This window comes from Rhinolophus sinicus, chromosome 8, assembly GCF_057876585.1.
Source record: "Rhinolophus sinicus isolate RSI-liver-muscle chromosome 8, RSI-T2T, whole genome shotgun sequence".
Classification (NCBI taxonomy): Eukaryota; Metazoa; Chordata; class Mammalia; order Chiroptera; family Rhinolophidae; genus Rhinolophus; species Rhinolophus sinicus.
The window spans coordinates 80243275-80261897 of NC_142508.1; the positions used below are offsets into that span (position 1 = coordinate 80243275).

An 18623-nucleotide genomic window follows, 5' to 3' on the forward strand; every position below is an offset into this window, starting at 1 on the left:
CAGATGGTTCAAACAAACCGACTTAAACAAAAAAGGGATTTCATCACTGAAATGTGCAGGGGCGGGACTTCAGGCATAGCTAGATCCAGTGGCTGGACCAATGTCATCAGAACTTGGCTTTTTCCTCTGGGCACCTCTCTCAGGCAGCCTGGATTCTCAGACAAGCTGTCCTCTAAGGGTTGCAAGACGGTTACTGCAGCTCTTGCTTCCCATCTCAGCTCATTCAAAGTGAGGTCCCCCCACCAACACACCAGGGATTCCAGAAAATGTCTCGCCACATCCCACTGGCTCTGGCAGAAGGGTCACATGCCCATTCTGAACCAATCAGTGTGTCCAGAGGGATGTGAAGAAGGATTGACAGGGCTGCTTCCTCCTGGTTCCTATGAGTGCAGTTGGTGGGTCTTCTCACAGGTCGCCCGGGGGGAGGAAAGGGTGGGTTGTTCAGTGGATGGTCTAGCCAGAACGAAGCTCCACTGTGAAGTTTCTTTTCCTGCACTGGAGAACAGTGGAGGCGGCTTCCAGAGTGATCTCAGCACAGGGGCTCACGGCCAGGTTCCGCCCTCAGATGGGTTGTGTTTGCTCCATGAAGACTCTTTGAATGTGAATTCATTGTCAACAGTAAACATCTGCAGAGTCCCCAAAGCACTCAGGTTTCCAGCTTCCACGGTGAAATCGGTCTCTAGCCAGTCGGGGCTGCCCTGGGTGGGCCTGGCTTGTCTGCAGTCAGCACAGAGCCGGCTGCCTCAGTCCTGTCACTTACGGCCTGGATGTGGTGGCAGCTGGTTTGCAGGCCCTGGCAGCCGTGGGCCCCGGGGAGACGTGCTTCTCCTCCTTGACAACACCCCTGGCACACGTCACTCGCCCGGAGCTGAGCTGTTGGACCAGGACTGCAGCTTCTTCCATCTCAGGTGAGTGTCCCGGAGGCCGGGAGGTTGGTGGGCAGTGGGGAGGGGACCACTTGACAGAGAGGGGAGCTGGATCTTGCTGAAGTCCAGGGATAGTGTGGTGGAAACAGGTGTTAACCAGAGCAGCCGGGAATAGTGGACAGAGAGGGGCGGCCTTCTCTCGTCCTATTCCTGTGCCTGAAATGGAGGAAACTTGGCTAAATGACCCTATGAAGTCCAAAGAAAGAGTAACACAGAGCGTGAGCAGTTTCTTTGTCTCGGGACGATGGGACACTTAAGCAGGACCAGGTGGCAGACACGGCACCTGGTCTGCTGAGGAGTTGTCACCTTTCCTCCATCCTCCCTTCTTCCCCCACCCCACGGGCTCCCCTGGAAATCAAGTTCTCAGACTGGGGGGTATGCCCCTCCTTTGCTGGGAGCTATTCCGCGTGTGCCTCTGGGGGCTCATTCGCGTAAGCAGGACCAGGTCAGAGCAAACTCATTGGGAAACTGAATCCATTTCTCTCTTGTGGGAGAGGCAGGAAAAGGGGGGAAGAGGAGAAGGGAGGCTGAGCCACAGTCCCTGTGCTGTTAGGCCCCCATATGCACCCCAAATCTGTCCACGTCTCTCCGCCTTCAACCCAGACCTGGACCCATCATCTCACCAGGCTAGCAGCTCTCTTCTCTCTACTGGTCTCCCAGTGGCCACCCTTGCTTAAAATCCGCCAACGGCTTCCTACTTAATGGGGATAAAATCCAAAATCTTGGCCAAGACCTAACAGGCCTTTGGTGATGTGTCTTCTCCCCCCCTCTCTGTGACGGAGTCTGTAGGCGTCTCACTCATTCCATTCTGGTCTTGACCAGAAACTGTGCCCCACTCGACCCACAACCCCACAGCCTAGCACTATGCCTGCCACACAGTGGGTGTGTGAGGGAGGAAGGGAGGGAGGAAGAGGAAGGGAGGGAGGAGGGGCGGAGGGAGGGAGGGAGGGAAGGAGGGATTAACAGGGTTTGAACCCCATTCTGAGCAGCCTGCACTTCTGTTTATCAGTAGTTAAAGACAACTCCTAGCAAATCCCTATAGACTTCATTTAAAATTTAACTGGGGTGCAAGAATGGCAAAGGGAACACGACGGAAGTGGCATTATTTTACAGTTTATTTAATTCACTCCTCCTGCTGGCGCTAAGTTAATTCATCTCCATGGCTAAAGGACTGAGCTGAAATATTAAGCTCCAAGGCAGCACTGGAACAGATAATGGAGCTGTGCCTGCCCAGCAGAGTGGGAAGATAAAAGAGAAAACTGCTGCTTCCAGGAGAAAATAAAGGGGGTACGGGGGGAGAAGTAAGAGAAGCCTTTTTTCTAATGGTTCATTTTCTTTCTCTTTAGTCCAAAGTAATAAAAGCAAATAAGTTTGTGTTTAGAATCACAGACATAGTCCAAGGCCATTATATAAAGATACTATCTTCCCAGTGAAACTTTGTCAGAAGTTCTCACAGTCGAAAGCATGCAAAGTGGATTAAAATATCACAGGCAAGCAGCGGAGTGTTGAAATGACAGAATATTATTAAACCTGTATATTTATCCCTTAATTTTCATCTCCACATGAGACCCCAGCGTGGTGCTGTTTGCACATGGCCAGCTAAGTGGTGCAGGGACACTTGCCTGGGCTGCACCCCAAATGCCTTCCTAGTCCCCAGCCTCCTGCTTGAACAGAGCCCAATCCGCGAATCTAAATAAACAGAGAAAGGCAGCCCTTCTGCCTGGATGACATTTAACTGTCATTCCCTCCCCTGAGAGCCACAAAAATCCCAAGGGAGCTGGTGGGTGGTGGTGACAGAAAACTTCCCGGAGAAGAAGCAGCCAGGGTGCAGGGCCGGTTGGGAGTTACACAAGAGTGGGGGGCTACTGCTGTCTTTGGGCTGGTGTGGGGAGAAGAGCATGGGCTGGGGTGGGCAGCAGAGCAGGAGGGCCTCTCTGGGCCTGCTTCCTCTCTGGTGAGTGCTAGCAGCTACCAGCTATGGGGTGTTCTCTGTACCTCACTACAGACACAGCCTCTCAGTTAGTTCTCACAACAGCCCATGACGTGGGGGCTACTGTCCTCCCAGTTTTACAGTTGAGGAACCAAGACTCAGAGACCAAGAACTCGCTCAGGTCCTGCCAGTGGCCTGTGACGGCGCCGGGGTGGAGCCCAGCTCTGCCCGACTCCGATGCAAAGCATTCTGGACGGTGCCTTGTCCAGCGGCAGCTTGGGAGGGAGGACTCGCCAATCCGCATGGACCTCCTTGTCCCCACATTCCAGGTGAGGAAACAGGTAAATCATTTACGCTCGGCCAATGCGCGTCGGTGATGGGGCCCAGGCCGGCCGCTCCCATTCCTTACTCGATACTGCCCAGCGACGTAGCCGAGCACAGCCCACTCCCCAGCTTCCCCTCCTGTGCCTGTTATTTCAGTAAGCTCCGATCTGTATTACCCTGAAACCACATCTGGACGGAGCCTCTTCTGACAGAGGCATTCTGCATTCACAAGATGCCGCTTTCTTTCTGCAGGTGTGGTGGCTCTGTCACTGGCCAGTGGCAGAAGGCCAGCCCCTCCCCACACCCCCCAGAAGAGCTCCCGGGGTGCGTAGGCTGTACACCCAGACTCCCCACCCGTTCTGCCTTTGTGTCTGTGGTGGAGTAATTAATCATTTCAACGCCGGCTGTGTCTACGTGCATTACTTACTATAACAGTCAATTCTGTTCTTAAAAATAAACAAATGTAAACCACTGATTTGATGGATTTTTTAAAACAAAATTAGCTAAAACTTTGATCTAAAGTACAATCAGTCTTAAGAACAAAGAACTGGTCAAACCCTCAATGATGCCAAATTCTTGAAAGCAAAGTATCATTCATTCACTCATTCACTCATTCATTCAAACATGTGACAGGGGCTGGGCTGGCTCTGTGGGGAGTGGATCAAAGATAACTGACACCAAAATCCCCTCAATCTTTCCTCCTGACCGAGGACCAGGGCAGAAACCAGACAGTAAATCGGGGCTACATCTCAGCTGCTGAGCCAGCAAGATAGCAGTGGAAATGTCACTACCCCTGAGCCCTGGGGGTCATTTAAGGGTGCCGTATTAGCTTGCACTGCTGCATAGCAAATTGCCACAAACTTAGCAGCTCAAAACAAGCCACATTTATCATCTCACACTTTCCATGGCTCAGGCAGGAATCTATGTGTGTTATGTGTCATTGATTTGGCTCCGACTCCTGGCCACCCTGTGAATGAGTGACACCCATTGTGTCCTGTCCTCAGCCCTGCTCAGCTCCTGTGGACTCAGCCTACGGCTTCTTTTATGGAGACCATGCACCTCACATTTGGCCTTCCTCTTTTCCCGCTGCCTTCTGTTTTTCCCAGCAGTGTTGTCTTTTCCAAGGAACCCTGCCTTCTCATGATGTCCCTTTAGGACAGCTTCTGTTTTGTCATTTTTTGCCTCCTACAATGTTTCAGGCTTAATTTGTGCTAATACCCAGCTGTTCATCTTCCTGGTGGTCCCAGGTCTCCGTAGTGCTCGCCTCATATTTCCAATGAATCAATCAATTCGTTTCCTATCAGCCTTCTTCACTGTCCAGCTTTCACATGGGGACGTATTAACTAGGAAGACGAGGGTGTGGGTGGCTCAGTCTTGGTCTCTGAGGACAGCTTTGCTCTTGGTGACCCCTCCTGATTCTCCTCCCATTGCTGCCCTTCCGAGGCTCAGCCTCCTCTTGATGTCTTGGCTGCCGTCTCCTTGAATTGATGACCGAATCGAGGTGAGCAAAGTCTTCAACTATGTTGAGATCTTTCTTCATTGTGCTTCTAAAGCTGCACCATTCCACGTGGAAACCTTCCAGAACCGAGGGTTCGCCAGAGAAACAGAACCCTAGGTGTACCCGTTTCCGTACACAAAGAGCTTTATTGTAAAGGAACGTCCCATGACTGTGGAGACTGAGCAGTCCAGACCCAGTAGCGCCGAGGGTACACACGCCCTCAGAACCTGACGGCCTGAGAAGCAGGAGAGCCAATGGCAGGTACCAGTGTGCGTCTAAAGGCAGAAGCCTGGCATACCAGCTCCGAGACGGTCAGGCAGAAGGAAAGAACCACCTCTCCCTTACTCAGCCTTCAGCTCTGGTCAGGTCCTCCTGGGCCCACCCACGTTGGGAAGGGCAATCTCTTTTCCTCAGTCTACCATTCAGGCGTTAATCTCATCCAGACATACCCAGAAATTATGTTTAACCACCCATCTGGCACATAGTGGTCTGGTCAAGTTGACACGTAAAATTAACCATCACACGTATTTCGTGTACATATGGATACATAGGAAACACAACTTTTTAAAGATTGAAAAAATAGGAAAATGCACTCAGTCACATCTGTGGAGCCTGCACTTGACAAAACGGCAATCCTAACGTGAAAGCCACTGTTATAGCCTTCCTGTCACTGTCCCAGAGACCTTTCCTCTATTCTCTTGAATTCCCTAGTCCTCCAGTCTCGTGACCTGAAACAGTTCTCCCCTGTGAGGCAGCGAGACATGATCCCAGACTGTAATACGTTGTAGTTTCTAACTGTTCAGCCAGACTTTCTGATTCAGCACATTTTAATCAATTTTATGTGCTAAGATCATGAAGATATCGTCTGTAACAATCCCAGCTGACCACCCAATGTCAGGCGGATAAAAGTATTAATGTCAGCTTCTTGCAGCCTGGCAGAGGGCAACACCCAGCTTGACAAGCAAACGAATGGCAGGGAGTCGCCTGGGGTGGGGGGGCTGATGCACCCGTGTGAATGAAGCGCTCCATCGGTGACAGCTGCACTCTGGCAGAGCCCACGGGCCAGAGCTCGCCGGTGGGGTCCTCTGGCCCGCAGACGGGGCTGTGGGACGTCAATCAGATGTGTCCCTGGGGACAATCCAGCCTCAGTAACGTGCTCCAGGTTGTGTGCTCAGTCACCCAACACTGATCTTAACAGCCTTATTCTCCCTGCCAAAGTGTCTCCATCTTGTCTTCTACCTGTCAGGTAGTTCCAGCTGTGACCACAGCTCTGGGTCTTCTGAGGACACCAAGCAATTCCAGATAAAGGCTGATTTCTTGGGGCCACAGCAGTATGACACCATCTGGCCTCCTCCAGCCGGGGGTGTGTCCCTTTGATCCCAGGGCCTGGCTCACGCTTCAAAGACAACACAAGCTGTCCGGTGCCTGCTTTCTGACTCATATCACTCTGTGAGTATTCATGCTTCTCGGCTGCCCGCAGCAGGCTGAGATTCTCGCTCCTGATTTAAGTGGAGCCATGGCAGACTGTGTCACAAATGCATGTCACTGCCCAGGGCTGTGCCGGGGACCCTGCACAGTGGCCTCTGACTCCTACTCCAGTGCTCGTCTCCCAGCCCCTCCCAGCACTGGGGAGGACAAGCCAAGCTGGTCCCATGAGAGGGAGCAGCGAATCCAAGCAGCGTCTCTTCACTCTCCAAAGGCAGGAAAACTCTCTGCCTTGCTCCAAAGAAAACCGCGGTGTGAAAAGCTAAGAATCGTTTGAGGAAGTTAGCAGCTTCTGCAGTGGCTCTGACGTCACGGGTGTGTGACACGCGATGCAGAGGCCTCCGTGCAGGGACGAAGCGCGCCCAGCAGATCACCTGCAGCCCAGTCACAGCACAGCCATCACTTTGCCCACTCGGCGCCTGCAAACATCCCGTTCATAAACCGAGTGCTAAGCAGAGACCTGGGCTGCGGCGATACTGCCAGGCCTGCTGCTCAAACACGAAGCCTCACCCGTGAACACCCCTCCTGGGCAGGGTGTTTGGTTTTTTGCTTAACAAAATCGACAAGCAGAATGAAACCGTCATCAACCTCATCATCCAGACACGGGAGCCAGGAGGCCGTCTGCCGGAGTGGAGCCAACTGCCCCAAGTTCGCGGTAACGAGCGTGATGGAGGGAAGGAGGATCTGTGCTGGAAGGTTCTCAGACCCGGATCCAGGCGCCAGGGAAAGCAGACAGAGACCCATGGCATTTTCATGCGGATTTGGGGAAAGTGGGGAGGAAGGAGGGGGAAAGGGAGGCAGGGTGAGAGGAGCAGGCAAGAAGGAAACAGGAAAGAGAGGGACACCTGCGAAGGTGTAGTGTCTGCTCAGAAACTGACCCAAAGGACACGTGGAAACCTGCACGTCTGCCTTGCCCGAGGTCCAAAGGGACTTACACTCCCCAGCCTGCAGGGCATGCCCATCCCCCACCCAGGGAGCTGGGCGGGAGACAGAAAGGGCTGTCGGCAGTCTGTGGAGTCAGAGCTGGAGCAAGTCACCGATTGTCTCTCTGCCTCCATTTCCTGGTTTCATCTCCGGGTGACAGGAGTAGCACGCCCCTCTGAGGGTGCTTGTGATGATTCAGTGAGAGGGCACATGCTGCCTGCTTAGCACAGGGACTGCCAGCTTTCACTAATACGCTGTCAGATAGGAAATGAAGCCTGGCGTCCCTGGAGGCCTGCACTCTTGCTGGGATGAGCTCCCTGCGGCAGCGGTATTCCAAACGCTGCTGCATAGCACCCCCAGAAGCTGGCACCCAAACTCAGGCTGCTTTCCCTCCCTCATTTGCAAATCCCCCACCCCCACCCCTTCCATAACAAGGAAGAGAAGCTGGGTGCAAAGGGAGAGAGTTGCCTGCCCTGGAGCATAAGCCAGCTGTGCCCTGGCCCCTGCATGCCCAGTCACACTGGCGTAAGGAACCGGGCACCATGTGAATCTGCCCTCTCTCCCCATAGAGCCTGCTTTGCACCTGCCCCAGCTGATGACATTGGTGATGAGCATAACTCGTCAGCATAACTCACGGATCTACTGCTCCGTGCTTTCCCTGTGGGAAGAAGGGGAGCCCCTCAGGCTGGGGAGGGGTCCGAGGCCCAGCTTCTGGGAGGTGCTCGGACCTCCCTATCTTGCCTGTTGTCTTTTCTGAAATGGTGACACGGAGCCACAGGGTTTATGCACGAGGACCTCACTGGCTGGGACAAGGCCGTGTATCTTAGAGGCAGAGCCGCTGTGCCCTCTGGAGCCTCCATGCACGTGAGACCCAAGGACTTTTGCAGACAGAAGACGGAGGGACTTCTCAGCCTCTGTAACTGCGTGAGCCAATCCTTGTCACATACATCTAGATCTAGGTGTGGTTATAGACATATATCCTATTGGTTCCGTTTCTCTGGAGAACCCTGATTATCACAATATGTTTACCTCTGACTCTTAAAAAAACAACCATTTTTCCCTAAATGAGGAAAAGAGAACTGAATGAAGGAAAAGGGGATGGGATATTCCATGAAGAGCAAAGCACGTTAGGTCTGGTTTAGAAAGAGGATGAAAATACACAAACTCTCTGTAGAAAATGTATGGAACTATATATGGGATAAAGTTAGGTGTACACACGTACTTTGTTGTTATATTTTTATAGAAAACAATGGGATCACAGAAAACTTACTCTTCTTCAGCTTGCTTGCTTTTGCCCATGACTCATGACACGTCGCCCAGCTCGATGACACCCGCTCACGTGGGCTTACACAGGCGTCCCTTGTTGAAGAGCCAGTGAACACCTTCCCATTTTCACATACAAGCCACGCTTTGAGGAACATCCCTGCACGTGTGTTCTGCGCATGTTGAAGACAGACCGGAATGGAGTTCACAGACGTGTGCTCGTGGAACAAACAGCACGTGGCGGGTGAGCATAGCTGGTCATCAGCAACCGAGCCTCCTCGGGGCTTCAGTGTTTTCTGAGCCAGTAAAACATACAGTCTGCGGAGGAAGCTGCACGCCTTAGTGGTCCTGGGTGGCTGAGGGGTCCCCACTTATCCCCACTGGGCGGGACACTAACCTTTCTGGAAATCATTGGCTCACTTTGTTCAACCTTTGGAAGCAAGATTAACGTTAGAATCATTTAATTATTTGAATAGATGATATACTCAACGGGTTGAAAAATCAGAAGTGATAAAATGTATTCAGAGAACTTTCTTCCATCCTTTCTACCACCACCTACCCTGGTCCACCTACCTTCGCAAATAAATGAATGTTTTTTGTGTATCTCTATAGAGATTTTTAAATGCATATACATATAAAAGCAATGTACGGTCTTCCCCCGTCTTCAACTCAAATGGTAGCATGTTTCCTTCATTTTCCTATGTACTTAAATACACACACTGGAGCATTTCTCACACGACCACAGAGAGATCTCCATCACTTTTTTTCACACAGTCAGTGAAGATTCCAGTGTATGGGTTACTCACAATTTATTGAACCCAACCCCGACCAAGGAGCTTTCAGGTTGTTTACAGATGTTTGCTATTACAGATGTTGCTGCAACAAATAACCAGGAACATACTGGCTAATCTAGACATCTCATCAACTAGCGACCTCCTGCAGAATCTACTGGGCTCGTCCAATAAATAGACCTGAGGCCCTCTGTTGATCCTTCATTTCTCTCAGCTCGTAGGACCACCACCAGAGAATATCTAACACCTGATGTCCATAAACAGTGCCCATCGCCTTCGGTGCGCTCCAATGACTCTCACGGATTAAAGACAGAAAAACAATTTCATTCAGCCCTCTCCCTGTGGCGGCGTTATAAAATGTGGGTCTCGGAGAGCATGGCAAATTAGATGAATTTTTTTGTTAGTTGTCCTTTGAATTATTAGCAGTATTAATATAGTACAATATGCACATAATTAGCAGGACTTCTGAATTTATTACATGTACTTATTCTTATTCTTTTAATTTACCCAGCACTGTAGTTGGATGCAGCGTGGTGATTCAAGTGATGGCTAAATGTGTCAGATGGTGACAAAATGCGCTAACCTGCCAGAGTGGAGGGGAGAAAAGTCTAAAAATGCCGTAAGATTTTTTCATCCCATTAAATGCGTCAAAGTTTCTCAATGCATTATTCATGTTAAACCATGACACAAACAAATCATGATTTATTGAGTATTTTAATACAGTCTGTTAATGCTATACAAGAAAGTGTAGTTTAATATTTAATATGGTCTGTACATTTTGAACTCTTTTCAAGAAGGATCTTGTGCTTTTAAAGTAAATTAAATACAGTAGGTAACAAATACGTCCCTCTGAGCTTCCCTGGAGGCAGGGTGGCCTGTAGGAGCGGCCAGAATTCAGAAGCTGGTTTTAGCTCCGATTTCCAGGCTGGTGTGAAACAGAGGGCCACGTGACTGTTATTCCGAGAAGCATGCTGATTACAGCAGCTCATCTGCTCACAAAGCCCAGGCAGTTCTGAGGTCAGAGGCACGGGCTAGGTTCCTGGATGGGTCCTGTGACCAGCACAGCGAACAATTACCCTTTGGTTGCTGGTAAGCGTCCTTTGTTCTCTTGGTAACACTACATCCAGGTAATGAACTGTCTCCCGTTGGATAGAAGTCAGTGAGACTGCAGGTGCCCCTCTCTCACCTCTAGGCAGTGGGAGGCCTCCTGTACCAATCTGTCCGGTCAGGTTTGATGGGGCTCCAGGAACAAGCAATCCTGTCGCATATCCACCCCAGGTCAGAAGGGGTCTTAGCCAACTGGCATCTCTCAGTCCAGGCTGATGCCGGCTGCATTTCACTACCTGCTGCCATGATGGCTAAGGCAATGACAAGAAAACCCTGCAGGCTCTTTCTCAGCATGAATGCTGCAGACCGTCACGTGTCCTTTCCGCTCAAAACTCACTGCCAGAGCAACACATACAGCCCCAACCAACCACAAAGGGTCAAGACGCACAATGCCTTCACAATCTCCCCAGGGATGTGAAAGGGGTATGTGGTCAGTAGCACTGATGGCTGACTGCCATGCTTCCTCTCTGCATTCTCAGTGAAAAGAATGCTCCTCTTGGGAATCATGTGTCCTAGAGATTCCTGCGGCAGTCCCTGGTGTTGAAACTCCCGGGTGCTGCCCTTCCCGCAAAACCCAGTGGCTTCCCTTTATACCTGAGTAAGCCCAAGTCGGCCTGTTTCCCACAACCAAAGAACCCTGAAATACCCAGCTGTAGGTGCTCCCGCAGCCATTCTGTCAGCATGGTTCCGTGTTGTCTTTCTACCCCCCCCCCCAAAGCTGATGCCACACGACAAGAACAGCTGCCAGGGTATTAACTGAGCAGGGAGACCCCAGGAACAGCGGGGTTGTCTGCGGACGGCCCCTGGAATCCATCCAAACCATCATGATCTACCCCGCACAACAGCTGAGGAGACATCTTTCAGACACAGGGAGGTCCTTGCACAGAAATTACTGCAGAGATTGACGATTATTTGGCCAAAAGACACCTCAAATGTGATCGTGCCTGAGCCCTGCCTCGTGGGTGAAGAGAGAAGACACTTGCTCAAGGTCACATGATTATTTAGTAGTGGAATCCCCAACTCACATCCTCAGGGGGTATACCTAAGTGGAATGCAGAAAACCAATGAAGTTGCATATCTGAGCATACCGGTGGTGTTGGGTACCCAGGCTGGGGACCACCATGGCCCCCCGTACCCCACTCTGGCTTGAGCTAGTCCAACTTTGCCTCTTGCTTTCCCCAGAGAAGACCCCACGTGCAGGCAAGAAGCTCAGCACAGCTTTCTATCTCCCAGAGACCAGTTCCTTTCTGTCAGAATCCAGTGAGAATAGTTTAAAAAATCACAAACAATGATTCATCAGCTTTAGAAACAGGAAGTCAAATCCCTGGCACTTAAACCTCCATTTAAGTCAGATTTTACAACTTAGTCCCAAGGGACACGAAGAACCCTGCCTCCCCGAGTACTGAAGTTTGCATATGAACCCAAATATGTTTCAGGTGGTAGGATGGAAAACTACCTCACATACACACACGCACAAACTGCGACGCATCAATCTACAGTGTATTATGTATTAGTCCAGAATATGAACAATTATGACAAATAGAGGTTTTCCTCTGTGTCTTCTAGGAAGCCTTATCACACGCAACGTATACTCACGTTAAAACCCAGGGTGTTCCAAAGTGAAGCCCTGAAAGGATTCCTCAGAGAAGAGGTCCTGGGTAGGGTTGGCAGATGAAGCGTAGGGTGCCCACTGAAGTCAGATTTCAGATAAACAATAATTAACTTGTTAGTGTAAGTATGTTTCGTGTCTGTAGGACTTCTCAGAGACACTAAATGCCAACAGGCATTACGAATACCCACGAGGGGCTGGGCACCACAACACTTCCTCTCCTTACTGGGTGCGGGATTAAGGTTGCCAGATGAAGCAGACGAAACTGGAATTTCACATAAATGAATTTTAGGTATAATTCACATTTCCCCAGGTGTGTTGGGTTTTACCTGGCAACCATACTTAGAGGGCTCGCTGATTACACAGACCCTTATTGTTTGGAGGGGTCTGGGTGAGAGGCTCAGAAACTACATTTGTCAGAAAGGCCCCAGGTGGGGTGGGCGTACTGGTCTAAGAGTACTGAAATGGAAGAGGACAGTGTGTGTGCACGTGTGCGCGCTCCCGGGTGTACGCCTGAGGCGGGGGCTGTTGGGGGTGGGACACTGCCCAGGAGTGCAGAGCTCTGACCCACATGTCCTCACCACGCTGCAATAACTGCCGCTCCGGCTCACGTTCCCAGTCATCTACTGCATGCCGACTCCGGCGCGATGCATCTTTTAGGCAGACATTGGACAGTCCTCACCCACACTGTACACGCACACAACAAAAAGACAAGTGTCCATCTACCATTCTGTAGCTTAGAAATGCAGAAGTTATACAACATCTGGCATCCACCCAAGGGTAGAAATGCCAGGCTACGAATTTAGATGCTGGAGGCATTGCAGTCGCACCTCACTCTGCTGGCAGGCAGCTCTGCCCCCGAGGATGCTGAGACAGGCTATGGGAGAGATCAGCTTCCCTGCTGCTGAGCGACGGGGCCACACACCTCCTGGCTGGTACCTGTCCAGGATTAATACCTAATTACTGTCCTCAGATTGCCTCTCAACCCTCATTACCAGCTCTCAGCAGTTACAGCTAAGGTGATGGATTTCAGATTAGGACAAAGAGTAGTCACTTTGTTTTCAAATGCTGGTCTCCGTGGGACACTCTCACTCAGCAGGTTTGGGAGGCAGTGCTTTCCCTTTCTACTGAAGCCTCCCTTGAGACTCTGATGAGGCCCGTTAAGCATTTATAAACACGGAAAATTCCCTATTTGAGAGTGAGGGCCTCAGTCTGTTTGCTCTTTGCTCTGTGCCTACAATGAATTGAACTGCTCATGTCCAGCACCCAGGTCCAAAAGTCCCACTGACAAGCATCCCCTAAGCTCCCGTAATGCTGGGTCCCAGAAGTGACAGGCTCATTTGGAGCACCAGACAGAAGCTGGGTTCCTGGTGGTCTGTCCAGCGCCCAGGCCTGTCCCAGGCTTCCTTGGGTGGACTTGATGCCCTCTGGTCCCACCCATGATCTAGTGAAAAGACTTTTCTTAATCGTGACGATGACCATTATGGGTGAACCAGGTGGGACTGGTGCCCACGTCTTCCTGTGAGATACCTGCTTCCCAGGCAGCTAAGGACAGAGGAGAGGATGAAGACCCAAGAGAACGGAAAGGAAAGGGAAGGCGAGCGAGGGGGAGAAGGGAGGGGAAGAAGGTCACAGGCAAAGCGGGGGGGGGGGGGGGGGGGGGGGCGAAGAGGGCAGGAGACGGGCCATGACTATAGGGAAATGGCCGTTTATGGTCCTACACACTTCCTGAGACTCCAGATCGAGTTTCTGGAGACCACATCCCCATTCCATGTTAGAAATCCATCCATTCATGTAACAAATGCTCCATAGGACATCTACTAGGGGCTACAGATACTCTCCTGAATACAACAGTTTGCATCCTAATAAGGAGAGACACACCATAGCCAAGGAGATAAGACAGCGGCAGTGCTGGACCTTATCCATGGTCGTATGAGAGAATCGGGAGGGGAGGGAAACTTCAGGCAGATGCAGTAGCCAGGGACGGCCACTTTGAGGGGGGCCTTGAGGGGAGAGCAGAATGCTAAGGAGAAGCCAGCTGACAAGGTTGGGTTCAACCCAACGTGGGCTTATAGGTGCTGATCAGGAGTTTGGATTACATTAATTTGGGACAATATGAAAACTCCCTTGCGATCAGATATATGGCTGAGCCCTCCTGATAGGAAAACACGGGGCCTGACCTGGGTCATCCAATGAGCCCTCCAACCCAGGACTTGCTTGGGAATGGCTCTCGCGGAGCTAAGGAGGGAGGCTCTGTGGCCCTAATGCGTCTCTCCTCTGAGTTCCAACATCAGGAAACTCGCCTGCTTCCTGGTGGGAGAGGCCTGTTACAGGAGATGACACCCACACCTTTTGTTGTCTAGGTGGCTGTTCCCAAAGGGACATCAGGGACAGACTGGGTGCCCCGCAAGGCCTCAGAGGCAGGACATCCTATTGGAAGACAGTACAGCTGCCCTCTAGCTGGCAGGACCCCAGCTTCTGACAGCCTGGGGAGGGCCTCACACCCACAGCCAGGTCAAGGCATCTCAGGTCAGGTTCTCCCAGAGACAGACTCAGGGCCATCTGTGGGCAGCTGGTTTACTTTGGAAGAAGCAGCCAGTGAGGGCAGGGAAGGCCACAAAGCCAAGCATGATGTCATTTCCGGTGAGGTCCCAGCCACGGCACAAACAGCACCTCAGTTGGCCCCGCCTTCATCACACCCCTGCAGCTGTCAGTCCTCGGCTGCAGGCCTGGGAACAAAGGTATGGAAACTGCTGGACACTTCTAGCTGCTGGACACTTCTAGCTCCTGTGTATTTGTAGCTAAAGTGCTCTGGCCGCTCTAAAAACAGCCCCAGAAGGATGTCAGTCCCTGGCATTTGAACTAAGCTCCCCGCAGCTGGGGGACGGCTGCATGGAGCTGGGAGGAGGGACTCAAGGGGATCAGAGCGTGCTACAAGGCCCATCTCCCTGTGTGGCCTGGACGTCAGCTTTGGTCTGCTTTGCTCATCTGTGCAAGCGTGAGGAAGGGGCCGGGAGCCCCAGTGTTCCCCCTCCGTGTCGCTTAGTAGGTGTGGGACGTGGGCAAGGATTTATCGAAGGGGACTTACAACCTGTGCCTTCCCCACCTCAGGGACCATTGCAGACGTCACATAAAAGTGTCTTGAAGGAGCGACAGCACATGCACATGACTTACCAGGCTGCCACACAAAGGCCAGGTAATGCTCCCTCACTTCCTGACTGCACGAGAACCCACCACGAGGGAGTCTGGAGCTGGTCCTGAAAGCCATCGCACCCCACTCCGCCAGCACCAGCATCACCCCAAGAAGTTTCCAGAAGTACTCTGTTACAACACAATCTTACTCAATAATTCACTCAAAAACCGCATAGAGCAACCACTCAAATACTTGCTGAATTAAAAAAAAAAAAAAAAAGATCAACTTGGCCAGGCATTCCTGAATATAAAGTCACTTCTTGAATACCTAAAGACTGGTGATATCCACAAAGGCCAAAATGGGTGAGAATTCTACCAAAACCAGGCTATAGTTTGCTTCTGTGCTTTGCATTTAAAAAAAAAAAAAAAAAAAAAAAAAAAAAAAAAAAAAAAGGATTTGCTAAGAAAATTGATCATTTAACAAAGACAGCAGGATGACAGTTAAGCCACTAAAAGACAAGCTCACCTCCTGGCCCCGTGGTCCCCCTGTGCTGCTCACATGCTGCAGAGTGGCCTCCACGACCTGGGGAGCCCTGCAGACTGATTGTAGGGTTCAAGGCTGCTTCTGAGAGAGCCTGGTGCAAAGGCAACTCTGAACAGAGGTGAGCCCTCAAAACTGGATGAGGGATGGTTGCTGGTTCAGCAGTGGGACGCACAGGGATTCGGGCTCTGGCCACCAACAGCCCACTCAGGACCGTGATCAGAATGGAAGAAATCCACAAATTAGTGGGATCTACTTGGGATTTTCCTTACTCCTGGGATATGGTGCAGCCTCGAGAGGGGGGTGAAGCGAGAAGGGCAGGAGGGCCCCCAGTTGCAACCTTCCCGTACATCGGCGGGTGGCGAAGTCCACAGGGAGTGTGCATGTCTGTGCAGCCCATCAGATTGGACACCTGGCTGGATTAAACTGCAGATTTACTGTAGCCAGCCCTTGGATACTGCCTACTACTGAAAATGAATTGTTACCAAAATGGTCAGAGAAAACCATAGATTAAGCCTATTGACTATGTTTCTTCCTTAAGTAATAGTTAAGGGCAATAACAACGACGGAGCCGCCAAGTAGGTATTTTCCCACCCATTATTAATAACGGCCCCTCGGCCGGCTGACAGATGGCCGTCCCCGTGATGGAGAGCCAGCAGCGCTCGCTCTGCGCAGATCTGATACTGGGAGGGCTTGCAGCGTATTCGATTGGAGAGGTGTCTGGCTGCTGATGGATGAGGAAGGCCTGGAAGAAACACAGCAACGTGAACACCAGGACCATAAAAGAAAAGAAGACTGCAACGATCCTGTACTTCCTCTTCCTCTCCCACTCCTGGGAGAGCCAGAGGGGACCAAGCAGGGGACTGAGAACCATGGAGGTCATCCCATCAGTGGGCAGGTTCCTGCCCCTTCTAGTCACAAAAGCCTCTGAGATGAAGGCAGAGAAACATGAGCATGGGGTCAGAGGGGACCCCATGCACCTGCAGTTGTGGGAAAGAAGGCTCTGCTCCACGCAGTCACTCAGGTCCAGACCGACGGAGCTCTCACGTCTTGTAGCCCCTTTATCTAAAACAAGCAGTCTCTGGGGGCTGCCTCGGTGGGAGGGGAAAGTAGGAGAGCAGCCCAGGGGCTTTCGGCTGCCTCTGCCCAGGAGGGATGTGCTTTGCTCACATTTCATTGACCAAAATTAGTCACATGGCCCTGCTGAACTGCAAGGGACCTGGGAACTGATATAGCCAAGGAAGACTAGTCTACACAGGTTGTCTCCTCACCTCCCATTTCCCCTTCAGTTGCTCCAGCCTGGGCTGGGCTCCACCACACACACCGCCACAGCCTCTTTATCCGCAAAGCCATGTTCATTGTCATATCGCCGAATTTCAGAGCAGCAGTCATCCCAGACAACCACCCACCTTAATCGAGGCTGCTCTCAGCTTCCTGATGCCTCGTTTTCTTGACCCACCTCCCCTCTTACACTGCTGTTTCTCCTCACCTAACCCACCTCTAAGTGCTGATTTTCCCCAACACCATGCCTTGGCCCCATCGTTTTCTCTCTGTGGACTCTCTCCCTAAATGACTGGACCAGTCCTGCAGCTCTAAATGCATCTGTGCCAATGCTGATTAGATGTGGACGCCAGCACACATCTTTTCTTAAGAGACCCCTCTACACTTTTCTACTAGACATCACATAAGGGGCCCAAGTCTCCTGCATCTCAAATCAGTTAAGGGTGTCTCATTGTCTGAATCAGAAATTTAGGAATGACACGTTTGATAGCTCCCTTTTGCTCAGAGCCAAACCATCCATATGTCTTGTCAATTCCGCCTCCAAAATAGATCAAAACAGATCTTGAGTCCACAAGCCTTGGCCTGTCCCTCCTGCTCCTCTCCCAGCACCGACACCAGGCCTGGCCACACGAATGGCATTACAGCGGCCTCCTTGCTGCCTCACTCACTCCTGGCCACGTCATTCTCCCAGGGTGCACTTTAAAATGCAAAGCAGATCATGTCACTCCCGGCTGAATCCCTGCGCCAGCTTCTCACTTAGCAAGACTCCTGCAGAGCCCCTGACCACAGCCTGCAGAGCCCGTGTGACCTGGGCCTGCCACACCCCCACCCACACGCAGGTCCTGACCCTTCTTCGGGCACACTGGTCCTTCTTCCATGCCGGGCCTCGTCACACTCCTTGCCCTGTCTTTGGGCAGGGCCGGCTCCTTTCCATTGTTTCAGCTAAGATGTCACTTCCTCAGTGACGCACAAGGCACTAAGGGGAATGGCTGCACTCACACCCCACCTAGAGACAGCCACCGCCACCCCAGAGCAGTGCAGTGGGCCCGAGCCCCTGGGGGCCTCTCTGACACAAAGTGTCCCTGCCCCGATTCCTCCTGAAACCCGCCTGCCCTGGTTTGAACCTGAGCGCTTGTCCCTTGTTCTAATAATTGTTTTCCTCTCAGGACTGCAGCCCCTGGTTGCCCACTGACTGGAAAGGCCTGCATTTGGAAATCAAGGTCAAAACTAAATTTCACCCTTCACTCGGGATTGAGTACAGTGTCCCGAGGAGGAGAAACCCTGCGTTGGGATAAATACCTTGTTTGTACCCGTGAGACAACCTTTGGTATTTAGGGCACATGGAGCACATAAATCAAGTGTTCACCCAGATGGAGGCCCATAGCCCTTCCCAGGGATGTCCTGGGTTCCTGGTCCACAGCTACAGAGACCAGCAGCTGCCCTCTGGTAACAGAAGCACCACCTGTTGCCGGCTCCACCCAGACTCAGTGTCTGCTCCAGGTGGCATAGGGGGCTTCCCCAAATGCTGATTTGCTCCATGAGATGGGTCAGCAGGGGGGAGAGCTACACCCCCAAGGCCTCAGGCCACTAGCCTTCCCAGGACTCAGCACCCCAGGGACAATGCATCACTATGGCTAGCAGGTGGACACCCACAGGGCTGGGTCACACCATCTTTCTATGCTTCCTGCCCACACGCGGAGAAGCAGAGAGTGCCAGCAGACTGCCTGCCTGAGCTGGAGCCCAGGACACGGGGCGAAGCAGCAGGGGTCCAGCCCTGAGGCCATTAGCTAGCGCCTGCCAGCTTCCCAGGAG

The 18623-nt window shown here is 51.8% G+C and overlaps 1 long non-coding RNA gene across 1 annotated transcript; it reads left to right on the forward strand.

The window, feature by feature from the left end:
* Window positions 1-286: 286 nt before the first annotated feature.
* On the forward strand, window positions 287-5909 carry LOC109451902 (uncharacterized). The gene is made up of 3 exons (XR_012490234.2): window positions 287-908; window positions 2992-3185; window positions 3433-5909. It is a non-coding gene; the product is annotated as an uncharacterized LOC109451902 (long non-coding RNA).
* Window positions 5910-18623: the final 12714 nt, after the last annotated feature.